The sequence below is a fragment of the Electrona antarctica genome (genome assembly GCF_951216825.1).
Source record: "Electrona antarctica genome assembly, chromosome: 23".
NCBI lineage: Eukaryota > Metazoa > Chordata > Actinopteri > Myctophiformes > Myctophidae > Electrona > Electrona antarctica.
Genome location: NC_136804.1, coordinates 23,579,993 through 23,602,379, shown reverse-complemented (window position 1 = coordinate 23,602,379; position 22,387 = coordinate 23,579,993). Strand labels below are relative to the sequence as shown.

Below are 22,387 nucleotides of genomic sequence, written 5' to 3'. Positions count from 1 at the left end.
AGTGAGTCTGGGAGAAACTTAAAACTAAGTAAAACAGAAGGGAGGAATATACGTTCGGCGTGGGACTGGGAGTGATTCAAAGTTCTTTACCCTGCCGCCGATGACCGCTGGATATGCTGTATGAAAATATGTCGCGAAAACGTGGACGGCGTGTTACCATGGAAATGGATATATACAACCACTACGTAACATTGGTGAACTGTCGAGAGAGTGGTGAGTGACATTGTTTGTACAAGTAGTATAAATAGCCGATCTACAAGCTCACAACGCATCGCAGCGTCGCGTTGTGAGCTTGTAGATTGGCTATACTGTATATGCTGGGCGCTTCCCTGCACAGCGGATTGCGGGTGGTGCGGATTAATAAATTGGATTAATTAATAAATTGCGGTCGGATAGCGGGCGGATTATAATTATGCACACGCGGATTCGGGTGACAAAAAAGGGGGAGGAGTTAGGGGAGGGGATGACACTATGGCAGGTCAATAAGTTTGCTTTCGAGTTTGCTTTCGAGTTGCCCAGCCCCAAACTGCAAGTGCACATTTGAGTGAGGAGTCTGCTATAAACACAACACAAAATATATAGCTAGATAGCTATAAACACTATTCCCGGTTGGTGGACTTCAAAATAAGATATTTTTTCTTTTTTATTATTATAAATATTATTCTCTAGTATCGGGATCGGATCGGGATTCGGGACATCCTACATAATCGTCTAATTGCAATTATTCATCATAATCATAATCGCTTCCATGTCGAAACATGTTCGGACATTATAGAAAAAGCTTAAATAGATCCTCAAGCAAGTCACTTCGTGACGCATTGTAACATTGTAGATCAGCTATTTCCACTATTTTTTTTAATAGTTTAAGATGAATGAATGTCTCTGCATTTTACAGTTATTTGTATAGTGTGACAATTAATCGTCAACTTAACCCTGCAAGACCCGGATATATTTCTACTTGCAAAAAAGAGATTTCAACCTTACTACTACTTTGTACTACTGTATATAGGACTTTGCAGAGGAAATTATGTAAAAAAAAAATACAAAATGTGTTATGCAAATGTTATGCACATTTATAATCATTATTAAAAAAATATATAAATTAATAATTTACATTTGGGGATATCTTTCACAATAATAAATGTACATGTTCTAGACATTCTAAGTGTGATGTGTAATCGTGACAGCCCTATGAGTCACGAGTGCGTGCGTGCGTGCGTGCGTGCGTGCGTGCGTGCGTGCGTGCGTGCGTGCGTGCGTGCGTGCGTGCATGCATGCCTGCGTGCGTGCGTGCGTGTGTTCGTGCGTGTGCATGCATGCGTGTGTGTACTAGTACTGTATGTATGTGACTGGGCCTGGCACCCTTGGAGCATGGCTCAGCATCATCACCACCGCTGCATTTCAAAGCTACAAAGATGTCTTGGGAGGCTGCATGGGCGCTCTGCCCTAGATTTCATGCTTGTGCCGTTTAATGAGCCAGCCCAGATCTGATTGCATAATACACTGTATCCCACTGGTTCCCAAACACTGGGCCGGGACCGTGGACACATTTGGGATGTGCCTATGAGACATTTTGGCCGATATCAATATCCAATATAAGTAATTGCTGTTATGGCCGATAACCGATATTACTAGGGATGCACCAATATGGAAATCTACAGCTTGGTAGACTACAGATAACCAACACACCAACATAGAATCTACAGCTTGGTAGACTACAGATAACCAACACACCAACATATAATCTACAGCTTGGTAGGCTACAGATAACCAACACACCAACATAGCCAATGCAAAATGTATGCTTATCAACAACAGATAAACATCGGCTACTGCCATCGGTTAATGTCAGTTTTATTTTTATATATTTATTTGATATTATATTATTGACCGATAACAGCAAGTATCGGCCGATACGATACATCGGTGCATCACTAGATATTACCGATGTCGATATGATCTCATTCTGTATTAAAGAAATATAATAATTTTGTCCGAAAAATACAAATACAATACAACAAATACAATACAATACAATACAAATATATGATTTATCGGACCGATGCGATTAATCAAAAGAACAACTAAAATCGTCCAATAGCGATGTGTTTGCCGATTAATCTCCCATCAAGTAAATGTCCCTCACTTTTTGTTTCGTACATTTTGTTTATTATTTACATTACATTATTTTTTATGAATTAAAAACAAATTCAATGATTCAATGATTTTTTTTTTTTACTCCATAAATTTGAAAACAAATTATTGTGAAAATAGCCTACAAGTTCACAACATGTTGTGAGCTTCTAGATCTGCTATTTTCACTAGTTTGTGTCCCGGGCAAACGTCTAATCTCTCTTTTGGGTCTCGAGCTAAAAGGTTTGGGAACCACTGCTCTAATCTATGGACCCCCTGCTACAGATCAAAGGTTTTCAATGAACACAACTGTGGACTGCTTTTATATTATACCTGCAATTACTGTTAATGTTGTGCTAATTGTTACCATTGTTGCTGTTGCTGCTCTCTCTCTCCCCCCCCCCCCCCCCCCCTCTCTCTCTCTCTCTCTCTCTCTCTCTTCTCCGAGAGATCGGGGCCGCCCACCCTAGAGCCTTGCCACCTTGGCAAAAATGTCTTGAGACAATTTGTTGTGATTCAACACTATAATGAAATTAAATTGAATTTAATAGAATTAATATAATTATTAATAGAATTATTGACGATGATCACCAGCATATCCCCCCCTGCTCCCCCCTGCTCCGCTCCCTGCACTGGCTCCCGGTCGCTGCCTGCACAGAATACAAAACTCTGATGCTGGCATTCAAAGCAACCAAAGGTATGGCTCCCCCATATCTTGCAAGCATGATTGAACCCTCATGGCCCATAGCACTTACCCTACCCCCTTAGATAGCACTTTTTAGACTTTTAGGCATTTGAAACAGACTTATAGCATGTCATGTAGACAGCACAATAATTGCATTGTATGTAGTCATAGCACTTCATAGTACATATGCATAGCATAGTATAGTATATATGTATAGTTTATATGTATAGTTTATATGTATAGTGTCATTATATATATAAAGATATGTTCTAGTTACGTTCTTAGCTTACGCATGTTTCATGATAAATGCATTTTTTTTTCAACTTATTGTTTTTTATTGTCATTGCTGGGGTAGACAATACATTTTATACATATGCATCATATATCATCATTCAGTTCTTCAATACAAAATTGTCTCCCCAAGGAGACAGCAACATACATAACACATTTGAAAAATAATAATCATAAATAATACTAACAACAATAATAATGAGGAAATGTAAACATGAAAGACAACATCTTGATCGAGTAATTCAACAGACATGAAATAAAATAAAATAGAATAAAAATAATAAAGTAAATAAAAGGAAAGAGGGGGAAGGGGGGGGGGGTGTCCATCAATCTTTGTAATGTTAAATCTCGATGCGCGCGAAGGGCGTCCATTTCTTAACAAATTGCTCATTTTGTAGCCTCACCAGATAAGTAATTTCTTCCATGTCTCTAATTTCTTTCACTTTATTTAGCCATTGTTCGTGGGTTGGAGGGTGTTTTCCTAGCCAATTTATTGTGATAGTCTTTTTGGCCGCTGCTAACAATATCTGGAGGAGGTACACCTTTTTCCTACCTTCAAACCCAGTCGGCACTACTCCTAGAATAGCTGTCTTGAAATCTTGTGGTATCTGAGTGTCAAACACTCTGTTAATGTCATTAAAAACATTATTCCAGAATTGCTGTAATTTAGGACACGTCCAAAAGATATGCGTATGATTACCGATCTGTTCACCACATTCCCGCCAGCACTCAGTGATAAATGCATTTTATATATGTGATGTATTCCCATGTTTTTTTGTTCTTGCTTAATGTAAATCGCTCTGGATTAAGAGTGTCTGCTAAATGCCTAAATTGTAAATTGTAAATTGTAAATTGCATATCAATATCCTCAGCCAAGTGTTGGTCACTTCCATAATAAGTTAGCAGATCTGTCTGGCAACATGGTGGCCCCTGGCAGGCAGGATGCTGCCTGCCAGGGGCCTCCCATGTTTGGGCCCACCCAGGCACCCAGCCCAGTCTCCCTGCCAGGGGCCTCCCATGTTTGGGCCCACCCAGGCACCCAGCCCAGTCTCCCTGCCAGGGGCCTCCCATGTTTGGGCCCACCCAGGCACCCAGCCCAGTCTGCCTGCCAGGGGCCTCCCATGTTTGGGCCCACCTAGGCACCCAGCCCAGTCTCTCTGCCAGGGGCCTCCCATGTTTGGGCCCACCTAGGCACCCAGCCCAGTCTCCCTGCCAGGGGCCTCCCATGTTTGGGCCCACCCAGGCACCCAGCCCAGTCTGCCTGCCAGGGGCCTCCCATGTTTGGGCCCACCCAGGCACCCAGCCCAGTCTGCCTGCCAGGGGCCTTCCATGTTTGGGCCCACCTAGGCACCCAGCCCAGTCTCCCTGCCAGGGGTCTCCCATGTTTGGGCCCACCCAGGCACCCAGCCCAGTCTGCCTGCCAGGGGTCTCCCATGTTTGGGCCCACCCAGGCACCCAGCCCAGTCTCCCTGCCAGGGGTCTCCCATGTTTGGGCCCACCCAGGCACCCAGCCCAGTCTGCCTGCCAGGGGTCTCCCATGTTTGGGCCCACCCAGGCACCCAGCCCAGTCTCCCTGCCAGGGGCCTCCCATGTTTGGGCCCACCCAGGCACCCAGCCCAGTCTGCCTGCCAGGGGCCTCCCATGTTTGGGCCCACACAGGCACCCAGCCCAGTCTCCCTGCCAGGGGTCTCCCATGTTTGGGCCCACACAGGCACCCAGCCCAGTCTCCCTGCCAGGGGTCTCCCATGTTTGGGCCCACCCAGGCATCCAGCCCAGGCAGGATGCTGCCTGCCAGGGGCCTCCCATGTTTGGGCCCACCCAGGCACCCAGCCCAGTCTCCCACCAGTTAGCCATTCAGACACCATCCGCTGCCGTTTAGACCAGGGGCAGAGAGGGCGCATGTCGCCTGGCTGGACGCTGCATGCATTGCCAACCCTTCACTGGTGGAGCGGGCGGACAGGCTCATGTCGCCTGGCTGGACGCTGCATGCATTGCCAACCCTTCACTGGTGGAGCGGGCGGACAGGCTCAGGTGCAGCGTTGCATCTTAAGTGGATGCAAATGTATTTGGCCATCACCTTGTAGCTCGATATGTGTTAGTTAGTATGCATGAATGGAGAAAAGAAAGAGAATTTTTTTTGAGGTATTTGTACTTTTACTATTTCCAATTTCCAATACTTTTACTTCTACTCCACTACATCTTGGATCCAAATATTGTACTTTTACGCTTTAAGCCCTCAATGAATTGCATGGAATGGGAATTGAATGGGGCTATGGGGTGTTGTGCTAATTCGCTTATTTCCATCGAAATCGAAGTGTGCCGCTTGGGATATTATTTACATTATGAAGAGAGGATATATACAAAATAATTTTGAGCGATGGAAATAAGCGAATTAGCACAACACCCCATAGCCCCATTCAATTCCCATTCAATTCAATGCAATTCATTTAGGGCTTATGGTAGGGGAAATAGCCAATAAGGAGCTTTTGCACAAAATAACACCTAACAAATGCATTGGGGCGGCCATGACACTCACAACGCTGTAGAGGCCATAGTATTACAGTACTTTTTTTACATACTTACAGTACTTTTACTCAAGTAAATTTTGAATTCCAAAAAAAAGTAAAAAATGACATAGTTTATAGTTACTGTACTCTGTATACTGTATTGTAGTGTACTGTGCTCTCTACTGTACTTTGATTATTTTTGGAAAACATCTTCGAGAAATGACGGAGTTACCGTGTGGGGGTCCCCGGAACATCCAGACCCCCAGGAACGCGCCCAGGGCTTGTACTGTATAGTGTACTCTGTGCCACTTTACTCTGTGCTGTACTCTATTGGCCACTTCAGGTGTTGCAGCTGTCCGTGCTCGGACAGACACGTACAGTACACATAGGGACATACATAGGGAGTAGGGACACACATACTGTAGCTGCAATCACAGTGCATTTTAACAGCGGGCGACAGCCAGGCAAATTTTCCTGAAGTGCATTCTTTGATTTTGTCTATGGGACCCTGCAACTACCGGCGACGATAGCAGGCGAACAGGCGATAGTCGAAAAGTGGGCAGAGGAACGTCGCCCGAAAAGATGAAAATAATTCCATCTTTTGGGCGACATCATCCGGCGATAGTGTGCGATTAGGCGATAGCCAATGAAATTCAAGTGTCGCTCGCCGTTGTTCTCCCGCTGTTGAAACGCACTGGGCGAGTACCACAGCGCAAAAAGCATGGAATACGGATGTGTATATTACAGGAAACTCCTGTTAAACAAACTCTGGTAAACTCCCGACTTGTACCATCACACCTGTATATTACCGTATATTACTGTATATGCCCGCTAAACTTGAGGTTTACGGGCGAAATACAGTGCCCATAATTGCCTGTTAACTCCTCTTTTCACGCAGTGTACACCACTGGAAACATCAAGCCACAACCCTGAAAACTGAAAACACACCACACTGCACATTCCAGTGCCCGTCCGATGGAATTGCTCAAATGCATTAATACCTGTTTCAAAACACGAGAGATTGACAAATTCTCAACCTTCCCGGCAGATTCTGCTCATCCTCTGACCACATTGACAACCATTTTGTCCTTTGGTGCCTGCATACATGCATGCTTACGGAACTCATCAGTAGTTCTCGGTATGGGGCCGGTAGGCAGCAGCGATGGCAACTTGGCAAGCGTGTTAGTGTGAGCCAGAGCCATAAGGATAGTTGAACTCCAGTCCACTAATCATACACACACTGAGAAGTAGGGATGGAGCTCGATACCCCCCAAAAAAACAAAAGAAACCTGATAACAAGCTTACTGAGTACCCGGCACCTGGTACAAACATGTCGGTCTAAAATTGTATTGATACCATCTAACCAGTGCTGTCCAGTATAACACTTTTAAAGTGGCTGTACACATATTAACCAGTTAACACATTGAGAGCCCACGCAAAACTGCCCAAAAATCACTTTCACCTAGAAGATCCATTCACATTTTTTATAATTCAGCTGACTGTGGAGACACATGCTGGAACTTTTTACTTTGAAATGTTTTATAGTTTCTGAGTTATTTAATTTAAACGCCAAATGCATTCTCAATGGCGAAAACACAAACTTTGGCACCACGTATTAAAAAAAGAAAATCATTGTTTTGATTTTTTTGATAAAAAAAAAAAGTGTTAATGTGTTAACAGTTTCTTCAATATTATTTTACAAAAGTAAAAAGGTCAGCTAGAAAAGTACTGTATTCGAAGGCCCTAGTAAAAGATACTGGTTCTGTTCACAATGTATTTTTTGTCGTCTCCCGTCTTTCCACAAAATGCTCGATAGTGGGCTCAATAAGAACCCGGCTCGATAAGCCTGATCAATAAGGTGCTCGTTATCAATACAAATGAACAAGCTCCATCCCTACTGAGAAATGGTGGCAAGTAACTAAGAACATTTACTTAACTACAATTTTGAGGAATTTGTACTTTACTTGAGTATTTCCAAGTTCCAATACGACATCTCAGAGGCAAATATTGTACTTCTCCACTACATTTATTTGAAAATGTTAGTTACTATTTACTTTATATTACAAAACGTACACTAACCACTTCAGCCCTATATACATTTGGGCCAATCTACAAGCTTGCGATGCGACGCATTGTGAGATTGTAGTTCTGCTATTTTCAAAAAATTACAGGTACATTTGAAAACTTTAAATGGAACATTTTGCACAATGACTACTTTTACTTTTGGTACTTTAAGTACATTTTGAAGCCAATACTTTTGTACTTGTTCAGACTTTTACTTGTATTTCTATATTGCAGTATTGATACTTTTCCTTAAGTAAAAAATGGGAGTATTTTTACCACCACTGACACTAAAGGTGGCCTTACACTAGCCGATTTTTTTCAATCTGAAATCTGATAGCACCACACACTACAGGATAATCGGAGCGGGGCATAGCAAATATCAAACATTCTTGATGTTGATCGGGCCAATCCCGATCGCACTTTGAGCGGTCGGGCACCCCCCGAGCGTCAAAAATGCCTGATTATCGGCTAGTGTAAGGCCACCTTGAGCATCGTGAAGGTTATTATACAGTAGATCAGGTTTTAGTTGGCCGTTTCCTGTAGTCATCAGGTGGGTTGCAGAGGTTTTCAGGACTGCTGTAGAGCGTCGCAGTCCCGCCCCCTTTCATGACGACGACAGGCCCAGGAAATAATTCCCCATGCATTTTTCCCATATACATTTCAAAAAGTATTTATTTAAAGATCTGTAAGCCTCGAACAAAGCCAGCCAACTGACAAATCATGACAACAAATTTTAAAAATTGGGCCGAACAAATAATTAGAAAGAAGAAAAAAAGGGCAGGATATACAACACTTTTTTTGTTGTTTTTCTTCTTTGTGATTATTTGTTCGGCTCAATATTGTGTTTGTTGTCATGATTTGTCACGGTCCGAGTTGGCTTTGTCCGCGGCGTAAAGATCTTTAAATAAATACTTTTTGAAATGTCTATGAGGAAAATGAATGGAGAATTATTTCCTGGGCGTGTCGTCGTCATGAAAGGTGGCGGGACTGTCTGCAACGCTCTATACTGTACTTAACCACTTGACTTAACCACTCACATGTCGCATTGCAACGCGCTGTGAGTTTGTAGATCTATTTTCACAATTTCCATTGCATTGCTATACACTACAGCAGGGGTGGGCAATTATTTTTTCCAAGGGGCCAAATGAGAAACAGAAAATATTTTGGACGGCCGGGCCAAAAGGCTGAACTTAATTATGCATAATATCAATTTTATTTCTATATAAAAAGCAGTAAATGGCATTGTTTTGCAAAGCAATGGTAAACAAAATGTGAAACATTTGACTCAAATTATAGGCAGAGTGACTATTTTACATCATGATGATGTACAATAAGAGCGCCTCACTTCACATGGGTGTGATTTTTTTACTTTCTACTTGCAGGCTTGAGACGTTTCCTTTCCCAGTTGAAAACTATGTTTTTGTTTAAGTTACAAGTCCTGTAAATACTAGCATTTTCTTTTAACAATGAGAACATTAGAGGTAGCTCTCTGTTCCATTCGGAGGACACTGGAGGGGTCACTTTCACAACCCATGGCGCGCTGCTTACTATCAGCGAGAGATGTGTGTTGAGTCACAACCATTAAACAACGACGTTCTGAAAACAATAATAAGCCAACCAGTGATGGTATTGTTGAGACTTGGCAGACTGGCAGGCGCTGTATGTTGATGTGTGCACGTTCGTTCTGCCAGATTTACTTTGTGGTACAACGGTGTCGATCGACTCGTGTGCCGAAAACAGACGATCCACAAGCTCACGGCGCATCGCCCAAGCGTTCTGAACTTCAGAAGCATGCCACATTCTGGGCGCAACAACGCCTTACGATGCAGCATCTTAAAACATCTTAACTTTATTGGCGAGGCGGGTTAAATAAAGCAATGAAGCATAATGGGATTTAACTTGTTCTCCTGCGAGGAAGTTTGGTAATCAAAGCATGCGCCTGCGCCTACCGTGTTGTGGAGCTGCATGCTTCATGGCTATTTGCACGGTTGTTGTCAACAATAAATCCAAAAAGCCGACATTTTCGCATATGAGGGGGGTGAAGGAAGGAAGAAAGGTTCTTAATCACACGCAATCCACGTGCACAGTTGACGACTTGACGTGCAGATTGTGTGCACTGTGAGAATGCATGGGCTTCAAAATAAAAGCGATGCGGTTTTAGTCCACCCATAAGGTAATTAGAAAGTATTATGTAAAATGTACACGATGCGATGGATTATGAGGTTGTAGATCTGTTATTTTTTGTATAAAAATCTAAATCTACAAAGTAACTAGTAACTAAAGTTTTCAAATAATTGTAGTGGCGTAAAAGGGGGTCCGTACGAAAGTTTTATTTTCTGATTATCAAGTAATCTTTCGCGGGCCGGTCAGAGTCAGCCGGCGGGCCGTATTTGGCCCGCGGGCCGTACAATGCCCTGGTCTGCACTACAGTATAGTGGAACAAGGCCCCTTTCCCGTTGTTTTATCCCCGCCTCATTTCGAACCAAATTAATTGGTTCAGATCCCTAAAAGTTGGTTCGGAACTGGAACCAAAAAAAGATGTCTTCCTGCCCTGAAGTGGGAACCAAAGTGTCACTATTCAGGTTGAAAGATGGAGTAGACCATCATAAAGAATAAATAACGGAACCAGTTCTAGAACCAAAGTTATTTTGGTGGAAAAGAGGCCAAAGACCTGTGTGAGAGGAATGTCTATTATCTGTCATAATAGACTCTGCAAGACTGCATTCAAGTAGAAATTGAAATGCTAAAATGGATGTTGTTGAGATGCTGTGACGGAAAGGTTCGCCGCCAGGCAGGGGTTACTGTGCTTTTGTCACCGTGCCATCTGCCAATCAATCAATTATTCAGGCTGACAGAGGTGAGGGTTTGTCCCAATAAAACTCAGTGCAGCAAATGCACTGCCTTCATTCACAGGTACCATGCAGTGCATGCACCCTGTTCCAGCTGCAGACACATCCAGGAGGGCTGCAAAGGATTGGAACCCAACTGACCTGCCAGCATAGAGTTGTTAACATCCAACATCTAGACTTAGATACGGTATGTATGTTAAGTCCGACTGGGATGTTGGTACTGAGCATGGGAGATTAACCACCATCTTCAAAGATGTATGGGAATCAGCTATTTGTTTTCTCAATTCTTCAATTGTAGGAATTATTCTGTGCACAGCAATTGGGGAGAACGTCTCATGGGCTCACCTCATTCCCATATTTTGTTTAACCAACTGCAAGCTTTGACAACTTTTCTAATATCTGCTTTTAAATCCCTCACCGGGACCACTGCTATTCAACAGAAGAAAGAGAGGAGGGCTTTTAGATGCTTATCTGTTGCTTACAAAGTAAAAAACTCCCCGAAACACACTGGTGCTTGTGATTTGTGATCTGATTAACAGCTAAGCACGCAGGTAGCTAACTAGCCATACGGGACAGCTGCAATCCCATGAGCCACACGGTGAAGGAGCCACTCCACTGTGGCAAGTGCAAATCAGCATGCGGAGGCTAATTTCCTGAATGTCTTCAGTTAATCTCATTAACGGGGACATTATTGTGTGAGCAGATAAGAAGCAACAGACACACAGCAGCAGCATGTTTCTGTGCAGTATGGCCATGTAAGGTGATTCAGCACTGCTCACAATCTGCCAACATTAAAAAGGCACACGTGTAGAGAGAGCATATGTGTGGACTATAGGAACCCAATTGAATGCTATGTTGCCATATGGTTCAGTTGACAACTATAGGATAAAATGGCCATTATTGACTGGTTAGTTTTAATGTTAAATATGAGGTAGCGGCGTAGCGAAATGTCAGTAGGCCCCGACGCGGGGTGGTCACCGCCCAACTTTGGTCAACTCAAGCGTCATCTCAAGCGTATGTATCTATAATTGTATTTTACCGAAGGCGTGGGTGGGCGGCCGTGGGCACCAAATGACTCTGGGTCCCAACGCAATTGCGTTGTCTGCGTCATGCTAGTGAGGCCCCTGATATGAGGGCAGAGTATGACAAGGAAAAGCCGATCTGTTGTGACAGTCATGCAATAATATGGTTGGGGCTACAATCTCATGCACAATAAGCAGTAGACTTTGCTTTGAGGACACCTGAGGTACAGTATATGGACCACTTTTAAATATGACTCATTCTCTGAATTGAATTGATTTATTTCCACAGACCCTTTTGGTGTTAGCATTATGTTATGCTTTAGCTATTGAAAAATAGCAGATCTACAAGCTCATAGCGCGCCACCGAGTGGCGTGCTACGAGCTTGTAGGTCTGCTATTTATGAACATAGCTTTTTCAGAAACCTGTCAGGATGTAGAAGACATTTTTAGAATCTGATCTCAGGTCAAAATGGGTTACCGTCTTCATGTGGATCTCAGACTTCATTTGGTCAGTCTATCTATGATGTCATCTATGACATCTACAGTATGACATCATTGACATGTGACTGACATGTGACTTTGCTTGCGAAAGCTTTTGCCATTCACTTACATTATACATTTACAGTGAGACATTACAACAAAAATCACACTCGTGCAAAGTGAGGGGTGCCCACTGTGGCTGCCACATGTCATCACGGGTGGGCATGCTGAAAATGGGGGGGGGGGGGGGTTGCTTAAAGGGGAAAACCACCCATTTTCAACATTTTACTATGTCATTAATATACCTTAGAGCTGTAATTAAGAAAAAAAATCACACCCGTGTGAACTGAGTGGTGTAAGGTCTTATATAGACTGATCAGCTGTGGTCTGACGTAATGTCTGACTTAATGAAATCACACCCGTGTGAACTGGGTGACCATAGCAACCATGCTCATTTTTTACGAACAGACAGACAGACAGACAGAAAGACAGACAGACACGTAAACTAACAAAGCCAGTTGTAGGAGTGGTTTACACCACTCAAAAATCATTAACATGGTGAAACACATCTTGATGACATCATCAAGATGTGTTTCACCATGTTAATGATTTTTGTTCAGACCTCTAGTTCTAGGAAACACAGAATGGGGGAACTTTTTTATTTTTTCCACACAGCTCTAAGGTATATTAATGACATAGTAAAATGTTGAAAATGAGTGGAATGCCCCTTTAAGTCCATAGACTTGGCTGCCACATGACCTCACGAGTGAAAGCCAGACAAAGGTGTAAGGGTCCATTTGGTTCCATGTGTGGGGTGCCTTTGGGGGCACGCACAAACATGACATCACGGGGGGAACACGCTAAAACAAACATGAAAGAAATCACACCCATGTGAAGTGATCAGGGCGCTCTTATCATCATACATCATCTCATTACGGCCAATCACAATTTGCATCCTCACCTTCGTTTTTTAATGTTAATGTTTGCACAAACACTAAAAGCTGGCCATTCATTGTCAGTGGCATTATGTCCTCAAAGCTGGACATAGAGGGGCTAGTGCCCCTAAAAAAGTCATAGACTTGGCTGACACATGATGTCACTGGGGGAACACACAAAGCCAGGCGTTGGAGGGGCTAGCGCCCCTCAAAAAGATTCACAATATGTGAATTGATTTAATTCCTTGGCCTAATCGTATGGGGTGCACAAGGAATTTGGAACTGATCAGTCTGTGAGATTAGCTCCGGACTCACAGATACACAGACACACAGACAGACCCATTTAGAAACGGCTTGTCTCCTACAGAGCCGACACGTAAAGCCATGCTTCACTTGGCACCCACCCATACCATGTTGTGGACAGCTGGGCAAAAAGTGTTTTTGTGAATGAAATGTGCCAGATTGCATCATGGCACTCTTTGAATGCCTAGGAGGAATCCCATTCACCCCGCTCCTTGCAGCAGATAGGCTTCATATAAACACAGGGGTCTGCCTGCCAAGAAAGCAGCAACTCAACTCTGTCCAATCTAATCACTGGAAGGGGACCACGGCACTGAAGTGGAGTGTATGGATCAAACACATCAACTTACTAGCATTCTCCGAGACTGGAAAGACAGTCTGAGAGCCACAAACCATCAGAGATGTGATGTGGAGAAATATAGTAAACCCACCACCATTTAAACAGCCATGGATGGGCTACCATTGTTTAAGGGTCAAATTCTCAAAGCTATTACTTATATTCTGCCCACAGGAGATGATCTGCAGCAGTCCACACACAGTCCAAAGATCGATATTGTCACAGCCATTGAGTCGGAACCCTCTAATAAGTGCTTCCAGTATGGCAGAATGTTCAGCTAGGCGGCACCCACTGTACCCATGTGGACCAATTGGGCATCAAGACCGGCTGAATAAAAATTCAGTGAGTAATAGCCAGTACAGTGAACGTCAACGATCATTTTTGTTGTGCTCCAAAAATAGCTGATCTATTTTCAGCACGCAACAAAGTGTCAAACCACGCGTTATGGCGGCATCAATACTAAATGAACTTTAATCTAGTCGACTAAAATCATATGATATTTACTTAAACTAGACTTATATGAAAACATAGACTTGTGTCTTTCATTGACAACTGTTGTCCAGTTTGCCCTGGAGCGTAGAGCGACTGAATGAATGAGCAGCACGCCATGGAGTGAATGAATGGGTGAGAGAAAGAAGCATAGTGGGTATGTAATGGTGTAGAGTTACACCCAGCCAACTGCCATTAAGAAGCTCAGAGGTGGGCAGGAAGGCGGTACGTGCATGAGTGTGTGTGTGAGTGCACGTACGTGCATGTCTGTGTGAGTACGTGTGAGTGGATGGGTAGAATGTGAAGTAATAGATGTGATTGTGAGTGTGCGGATGTGCGCACAAGCACTTTGCATGTGTGCTTGTGCGTGTGTGCGCGTAATAGACTGTGAAGTGTGCACATGAAAGGACTGTGTACTGTAGCCTTTAACATCGCCCACAATCCCCTGCAGCAAGGTCATGCAAAACCATCAATCGATACAGATTGAATAAGGACACGGATCGAGGTGAACAAAGGGAGGGGGAAGAAAAGCAATAAAGACTAGCAAGTATCTGATTTGTACCGTGACACTGACACCCACCATTTCCTGCACCTTTTGGGCAAGCTGTGGCTATTTTATCCACTTCTGATTGAAGATTTTACCAATAACCAGAATGGGGACACAAAAGCAGCGTTGACCATGATACTACAATGGCAGCCATTTTGCTCACGTCATACTAGGGACCATAGAGTTAATAGAGATGTCCCGATACTTTATCGGTATCGGAAAAGTATCGGATCGGCCCTTATTTGGTCATATCGGTATCGGGGAATATGCCAGTCTAACCACCGATCCGACACAGGGGTAAGGGGTTGACACTATGGCAGGTCAATTAAATGTTGGGACATGTGGAGTTTGCTTTGCAAGTGCACATTTGAGTGAGGAGTATACTATAAACACAACACGAGATATATAGATGGATAGCTACAGTATAAACACTATTCCCGGTTGGTGGACTTCAAAATAAGATATTTTTTCTTTTTGTATTATTATAAATATTATTCTCTGGTATCGTTATTCGGTATCGTTAACGGCTAACACAGAAATTGTGGTATCGGGATCGGAAACGAAAAAAGTGTATCGGGACATCCCTAGTTACAGTATAAATAATAGAAAAATTCCCCTCCCATCCACTTGCATTGAGTTGCTCACCCAGCACATACTCCCTTTTCACCCCTTCTTCCGGGTTGGAAAAGTGGCGGGCCCGGCGTGTTCATTTTAGTCCCAAAATGGGCAGCCATTTTGGGCCTAAAATTAACGCACAGGGCCAGAAGCATGAACGTGCGAGTCATGAACAAGCACTGCCGCTGTTGAGTATTGGCTCGCAGTCAGCATTTCTATTTCGCTTCAATGCTTCCTCTCGGTGTCCGGGGCTTACTCGGGACTAGTTGAGAAATGCCACCTGATTGGTGCTGGTATCATGGTCTATTAAAATGTAATTTTGCACACACAAGTAGCCAGCACACCGCATGACACCCGAGGGCAATAAAACCGAGAAAGAACGAACGAACGCCACAACATATACGTAAGGTTGGGATACAGAACCGGAGGAATCGGAGGAACCGGATCCAACATTGTGAGGAACTGGAATCGGTTCACATCACATTTTGGAACGGTTTCCAGAACCATTTTTTGAACACACTGTCAAGAGCTGGTATGTGGACTTCACATCTGCTATGCAATTACAATACCAATCGTTCTCAAACTTTCTAATTGCATGGACCACCATAACTCTGGGAGTGTAACAAATGGACCCGTAAGGTTCCATTTGGTTAGCCTGGGTTCCAGGCTGAATCGCTGCGTTCCGTGAATCTGAATTGTCACTCGCTACTCAGTCTGGCCAGCAGGCAGGAGACTCGTATTTCATAACGTCAACTGTTACGTATAGCCACGTTGTTGCTGATATGTCATCAGCCAGCGCCACTCTATCCATGCTACTCACTGCTACGGTAAAAAGTAAACGATTCAGTAGTCCATTGTCAGATTTAGTAGTACAAAAAAACTGACGGCTGTGTGGGGGGAGTTTAGTGTTGATAAGGGACGTTGTCACATTGCAGGGCAACAGCAGTAGCTGCGCTGCGCGCATTTATACAACGCCAAACTGGTGTCTGTGTGTTTTTTCCCAACCCTCACCACAGACCAATCTGAAGCCACGGGTCAATTTCTCCGCGGGTATGTCCCGCCTACCTTGGAGATATGGACCCTATCCAGACTTAAGGCTCATACATAGTCTGGATTTTCGGTGGTTTGGTGACCACCGAACTACAACATGACGTCACAAGCCGCGGTGAAGAGCAAACCACCGCCCCAGCCCTTCTCTCTGTTTTTACTCACCACCGCTCAATGTTATTTCAGCTCCGGTGGTCAGCTCACCACCGAAAATCCAGACTATGTATGAGCCTTTAGTAGTGAGTGACAATTCAGATTCAATGAAGGCAGCTCAGGCTGGAACCCAGGCTACCATTTGGTTCCATTTGTAGAGTTACAGACCTGTTGAATCATACTGTATTTGCATGATACTACCGTACATCACCAGTACTGTATGTGTAGCAGAGTGGCTCAGAGCCTCTGCCTGATGGCCTCAAAAGTCTAATATCTCCCCCATAAGGTTATCCCTTTGGTCTAGTGGCCCGAGTTCGAATCCTGGGCGTTACATATGTGACACTGTTAAATTAAGCATTCCACATTTTTTTGCATAACGGTTTAATATTAAATGCTTTGTTATGCATGCAAATGCTCCGTGCCTGACAACACTATTACGCACAATACGCAGGCGTAGCAAAATAGTATTCATAAAATGAGTTACTTTCATAATGTTTGCAAAAAAAAGCCTAGAATAATTACAGTTGCCATCCTCCTACAATCTGACCACCTGTGTGTGTGTGTGTGTGTGTGTGTGTGTGTGTGTGTGTGTGTGTGTGTGTTTTCATTCATCCGTGCACCTATGGATCAGTGCACGTGGGCATGGGCGAGACAGACAGACAGACAGACAGACAGACAGACAGACAGACCTATAAAACATAGATAACAGCACTGTCTCGTGCACCTTCCTGTTGTATGTGTATAATAGCTGGTAATAATAGTATATACACTAGGAGAGGCATCGATCTGTTTCCCTCATGACAGGTCCCATTTCACTATTATTAACCACACAGACATGACACACTTGACAGGCCGGTCTCATTGCAGCAACATCCTCTCCCTATAGTCCTCGCGCGCGCTCTGAAATGATAATTGGGGAGAATCCTTAGCTATTGTCTCAAGTGCATTACATCATGGATGCATGCATCTCCAGATCTCCATCCCGCCCCCTTTAACTCTCTCCATCCTCCTCGTTCAGTTCTCTCCACACACTGTGACAGTCGGTCGTCTTTTTTCCAACCTCTTGCTGCACGCTTTACAATTTCAACGCCACAAAAATCATGGCTAGACTATATGCATTCATTCACGTAGATGTATAGAATGATCCCCCCCCCCCCCCCCCCACACACACACACACACTCCAGAATATCACACATCATCATAATAGTCTAGAGTTGGAAGATGATGTGCAATCCAGACCAGGACACACTATATACTAGCCTACAAAAAAAATCACCTTGAGATCACCATAAATCGGATAGCATAGACAGGCAATGTCAGGTCACTGCAATATCACGCACAGATAATTATGTATTTAATACGCACAGATGATACCTTTTAGTGTGTGTAGGCTCTTTGAACGGATCAATGACAACTGCAGTGTGTGTGCACGCTCCTCACACACACACAGCTGGGACCATTAGCAGGACAATCCTCTCCTAGGAAGCTTCAGTGAAAACCAGCGGCGACGCGAATAATAAAGCTCCGATATGAATATCATGTGCGGTTGTTGAATAATCCTCCTGTTCCGCTGGCATTTTCAAAAACTTGAAATTGGCCCGTTGTTGTTCGAGTGATGACATTTGATTCTCCAGATGTACACACAACATTGGTTAAAAAAAATGATGGCATGTTACAAATTCTGCCGTGAGAGACGCTGTGTGGACCTGGAAAAGACCATTGTTGGAGCTGACGGAGGGGAGACCTGATGTGTGTGTGTGTGTGTGTGTGTGTGTGTGTGCGCCGCGCGCGGCATCTTAAAGTTGCAGTTGTTCAATTCTGCTCCTCGATCACAGCTGGTCACATCAAGGCCAATCAACGCGTTCGTTGATTAGCTATTTTCTACGAATGTTCTACAATATAGTAAATCGTGCCCGTGCATGCCTTAAAATCGTCGAATTAAACGTGCACGCGTGTTCTGTTGTAGGAAAAGAAAGCTCACTGAAGAGGCTAATTACACGTCTATTATTTTCACATGTTCCCCATTTTCTAGCATAAAACACGTTTTGTGTGGATGAGTCCAAATGAGTCACACTGCCTCAGTCACAGTTCATGTGAATTGGTCATCATGCTAAACTTGTCTCGCCTGTTAGTGTTACCTGAAGCTACAACAATCACAAATTCACAATCACACTTGCCTCTCACACACACGTGGTCTGTGCCAGGCTCCACAGAAAAGGGACAGTAATTGATTGTAGCTGCCAATTACATTTTATATTTCGCCAAATAATAGGATATACTAGGCCATCTCATTGTGTGAACTTTAAAGTATTATTCGCTCTTCTTTGTTATACGACGGAATTGGACATGGATGGGTTTCTTTTCTACTGTAGGCATTGATTGATTGATTGATTGATTGAAATATTTATTAACAGTTTGCAGAATTACAGTACATTTCAAGCACAAACTCAATACAAAGACTGTGAGTGGACGACCCAATTAAGCATTACACTTGTTTACAAGAGGGTCCACCATGTTCAATTCATCAAAACATTTAGAGACGTACAAATAGACACTTCTATATAGACAAAGAACAGAACAGGAATTCATCATAATGGAGGTAAAAAGGGAAAAGAAACATATACAGTGAGGGAAAATGACTGTTGGTAGGGCGTTCCACATTTTGGTGGCATAGGAGCGAAAATCATTTAGTCCCTTGTTTGTGCCGAATCTGGGTTGTACATGGTTCGTTGCACTCCCTCTGGTGTTGTGGGTGTGGACTTCGTTAACATTAAGGAAGTATCTAGACAGGTACATGGGTATCTTGGTGGTGTATCGAATCGAAGAGTATAGATCTTTATATAGTATAGATAGCTTTATTAGACAAATCATCCAGTAAAGTGGTAAAAGATGTATGGATTTAATTTCGGGTTCTTAAACTGCGGGGCTATAGTAATGCGGAGCATGATTTTACCAGTCATGCCAGATGCCATAAAATGGATTACAAGTGTTATAGGCCTACCGAGTATGTAATGTAGCCTAGGGCATTAAGCAACTAGTCGACTAGTTTACTAGTCGACTAGTTTACTAGTCGACTAGTAAATCCACTAGCCGATTTTTTTTTGTTTTTTTTTACCGATTTTGTAGGCCTCAATATCAGGTAGATTATAGTTATAGTCACCAATGTACACAGTTTTTAAATGTACAAATATTATTTCCAAAAAAGAAAAAAAAACGTTTTTTTCTTTTTCTTTTTAAACATAAAAGGTGGTTTAACAACTAGTCGACTAGTCGACTAGTAAACTAGGCAACTAGTGAACTAGTAAAAATGACTAGAAGTGAATGCCCTAATGTAGCCTATTGTAATGTTATGTTTAAAAAGAAAAAAATATATAGGCTATGCTATGGTAGCTGGGAATAACCAAAATACCCTCTGCCCACTCCAAAATCTCGTTGGTCTTGTCTCCTTTGCATAGGCTACCGATATATTGATCTACCGTACATGTATATGGCGCCTTAAAAAAATAGGCTAATTATATTATTATAATCTCAACAAAGGAATAGCTAACATTTCCTGATAACACATGCTTTTAAGATTCATTAGCCTATTAAGGCTAATTATAGGCTGCATGCCATTGTCTCTCGACTTTCAAAAGGGAATGTGTCTGTTGGCATATGAGCAATTAAAACGCTGTCACCCCACTGGCACTGCATGCTTATTTTAAAATATTTTTGCTTTGAAAGATATATATGTCTTTCTTGGAAGTTTGTTTAAGCAATATAGCTGATGGCATTCAGAGCATCTGATTTTATAATAAACCATGTGTTGTTTAAAATAAATACACTTCACAAATCAAAATAAATAAAACAAATATCCTACCCATAATTTGCGGAGAAAACTATTATTTTACTGCAGATCATGTATATGGCAACTACAAAGTAATACATCAACAATTACTTATGTAGACTGTTATGAAGCACGTGTAGGCCTATATACATTTTGTTAAGCATATGCTCATTTAGCCATAATATAAACTGCAATCTGCAATCAGGTGTAGTATAACACCTGTGTGACCATAAAAGAGAATACCACACCAGTCTCCAGTGGTGTAATTAACCAAGTACATTTACTCAAGTATTACAATTTTGAGGTACTTTTACTTAACTCCAGTCTCCATTCCATGTCAGAAGCAAATATTGTACTTTTACTCCACTACAATTATACGTTAAACTTTAGATACTATAATTTCTTTTTAAATTTTGATTATTATTGCAAAGCATAGCCCACATTCAGTATAGCCCTATATACATTTCGTCCATTTGGAAATAGCCGATCTACAAGCTCACAATGAGTACATTGTGAGCTGCACCTTTTGGTGTTAGCATTATGTTATGCTTTAGCTATTGAAAAATAGCAGATCTACAAGCTCATAGCGCACCACCGAGTGGCGCGCTACAAGCTTGTAGGTCTGCTATTTTTGAAAAATTGAAGAACCACTGACACAGAAACATAGCTTTTTCAGAAAACTGTCAGGATGTAGAAGACATTTTTAGAATCTGATCTCGGGTCAAAATGGGTTAAGTACAGTTTGCTACCAATACTTCTGTACTTTTACTAAATTTTGAATACCAGACTTTTACAGAGTATTTCTATATGTTGTTTGAGTAATTTTGCCACCACTGCCAGTCTTACTTATCAAATATGAAGGAGCTGGAATAAGTGGCACAGAGAGTAACTGAACCGAGTAGTGTCGTTCTGTAATACAAGTGTTCTAGAGCAAATGATAAATGTTTTATCACAGTCTGTACTTTGTGTCCCTTCAATTACCAAATACTAGCATGAGGTCATTAACAAGATGTGACTGTAGAGGTTCTTAGAGAGCAAACGAATCATAAATACTTTCCAAGGGAAACTCCCCCCTGTCAGGTGTAAAGGAGCATCTTGGACACTCAGGCATGAAGGAAGCATGAGTTCAAGTCTGTTGCTCTCCCCATGTCCCCCATATATGGGGACTAGGTTGGCGGAGGGTGTGTAGAGCCCAGGATCACATTAGATCAGGGGTGCCCAAAAGGTAGATCGCGATCTACCAGTAGATCACAAAGGCTGTGCAGGTAGATCACATGGCATGGTCCTAAAAATATATTTAATTTAAATATAAAAAAATGGCACTTGGAATTAACTGGTGACTTACTTGATTGACAAGTTGTTATACATGTCCACCGTAAGATGAACCTAAATAGGTTTGAATGGGGTTTCTAGGTGTAAGTATGTAGGACTAGTAGCATGCCAAAGTTTGTGCTATTGCCATTGAGAATGCATTGGGCGTTTAAGTTAAATACGGGGAGGACATATTTTGACAGCAGAAACTGCCTGTCATAATTTCTCCTCCCTCCCTATTCCAAAGCCCCCCCAGGTACATTATATATTTAAACTAATATAATATATATTAACTAGTAGATCTCACGTCATAAATGTGTGGGCACCCCTGCATTAGATAATTGACACAGGGGTGAAAAATGGGTTACAAAATCGTGGTATAAAAAATATAGGAAAAAATAAATAAACACTTTCCACGGGATCATGTACAACTGACAGCTTGGACAAAATTTTTCTCATCTAATTCCAGATCTGACCATATCTTTGTTTTCTAACAATAATATATTTAGCTATGGTAATAAAATAAATAAACCTTGCCCTGGACCAGTACTTGGAGAAGGGTGTTTTTGAGTTGCTGTCCGTGGTGCTGAAGCTGGCCTCATGGTATATGTGCTGCTGTACAGAAGTGATTCTCAATCTTTTTGAGGGGCGCTAGTCCCTCCTCCAACGTCTGGCTTTCAGAAAGAAACAGGACCCCACTTGTGACGTCATGTGGCAGCCAAGTCAATTGACTTTTAATGTTTGTCTTTTTAAGCAGTGACGTTAAGCAGTGATGTTAATGCGATGTCATGTGGCA

At 42.6% G+C, this 22,387-nt stretch overlaps 1 protein-coding gene across 12 annotated transcripts in view; it reads right to left on the bottom strand.

The window, feature by feature from the left end:
- ppfia2 (PTPRF interacting protein alpha 2) overlaps positions 1-22,387 on the bottom strand; it is a 285,017-nt gene that overhangs the window by 228,419 nt on the left and 34,211 nt on the right. The window contains exon 1 of one of the 12 annotated variants that reach the window (XM_079494698.1): positions 17,829-17,952. The exons of the other annotated variants lie outside the window; for them this stretch is intronic. The gene's annotated coding sequence lies outside the window, so the exon portion shown is untranslated. Of the gene's footprint in view, positions 1-17,828; positions 17,953-22,387 lie in introns of those variants that run through there. 12 annotated transcript variants of the gene reach the window in all.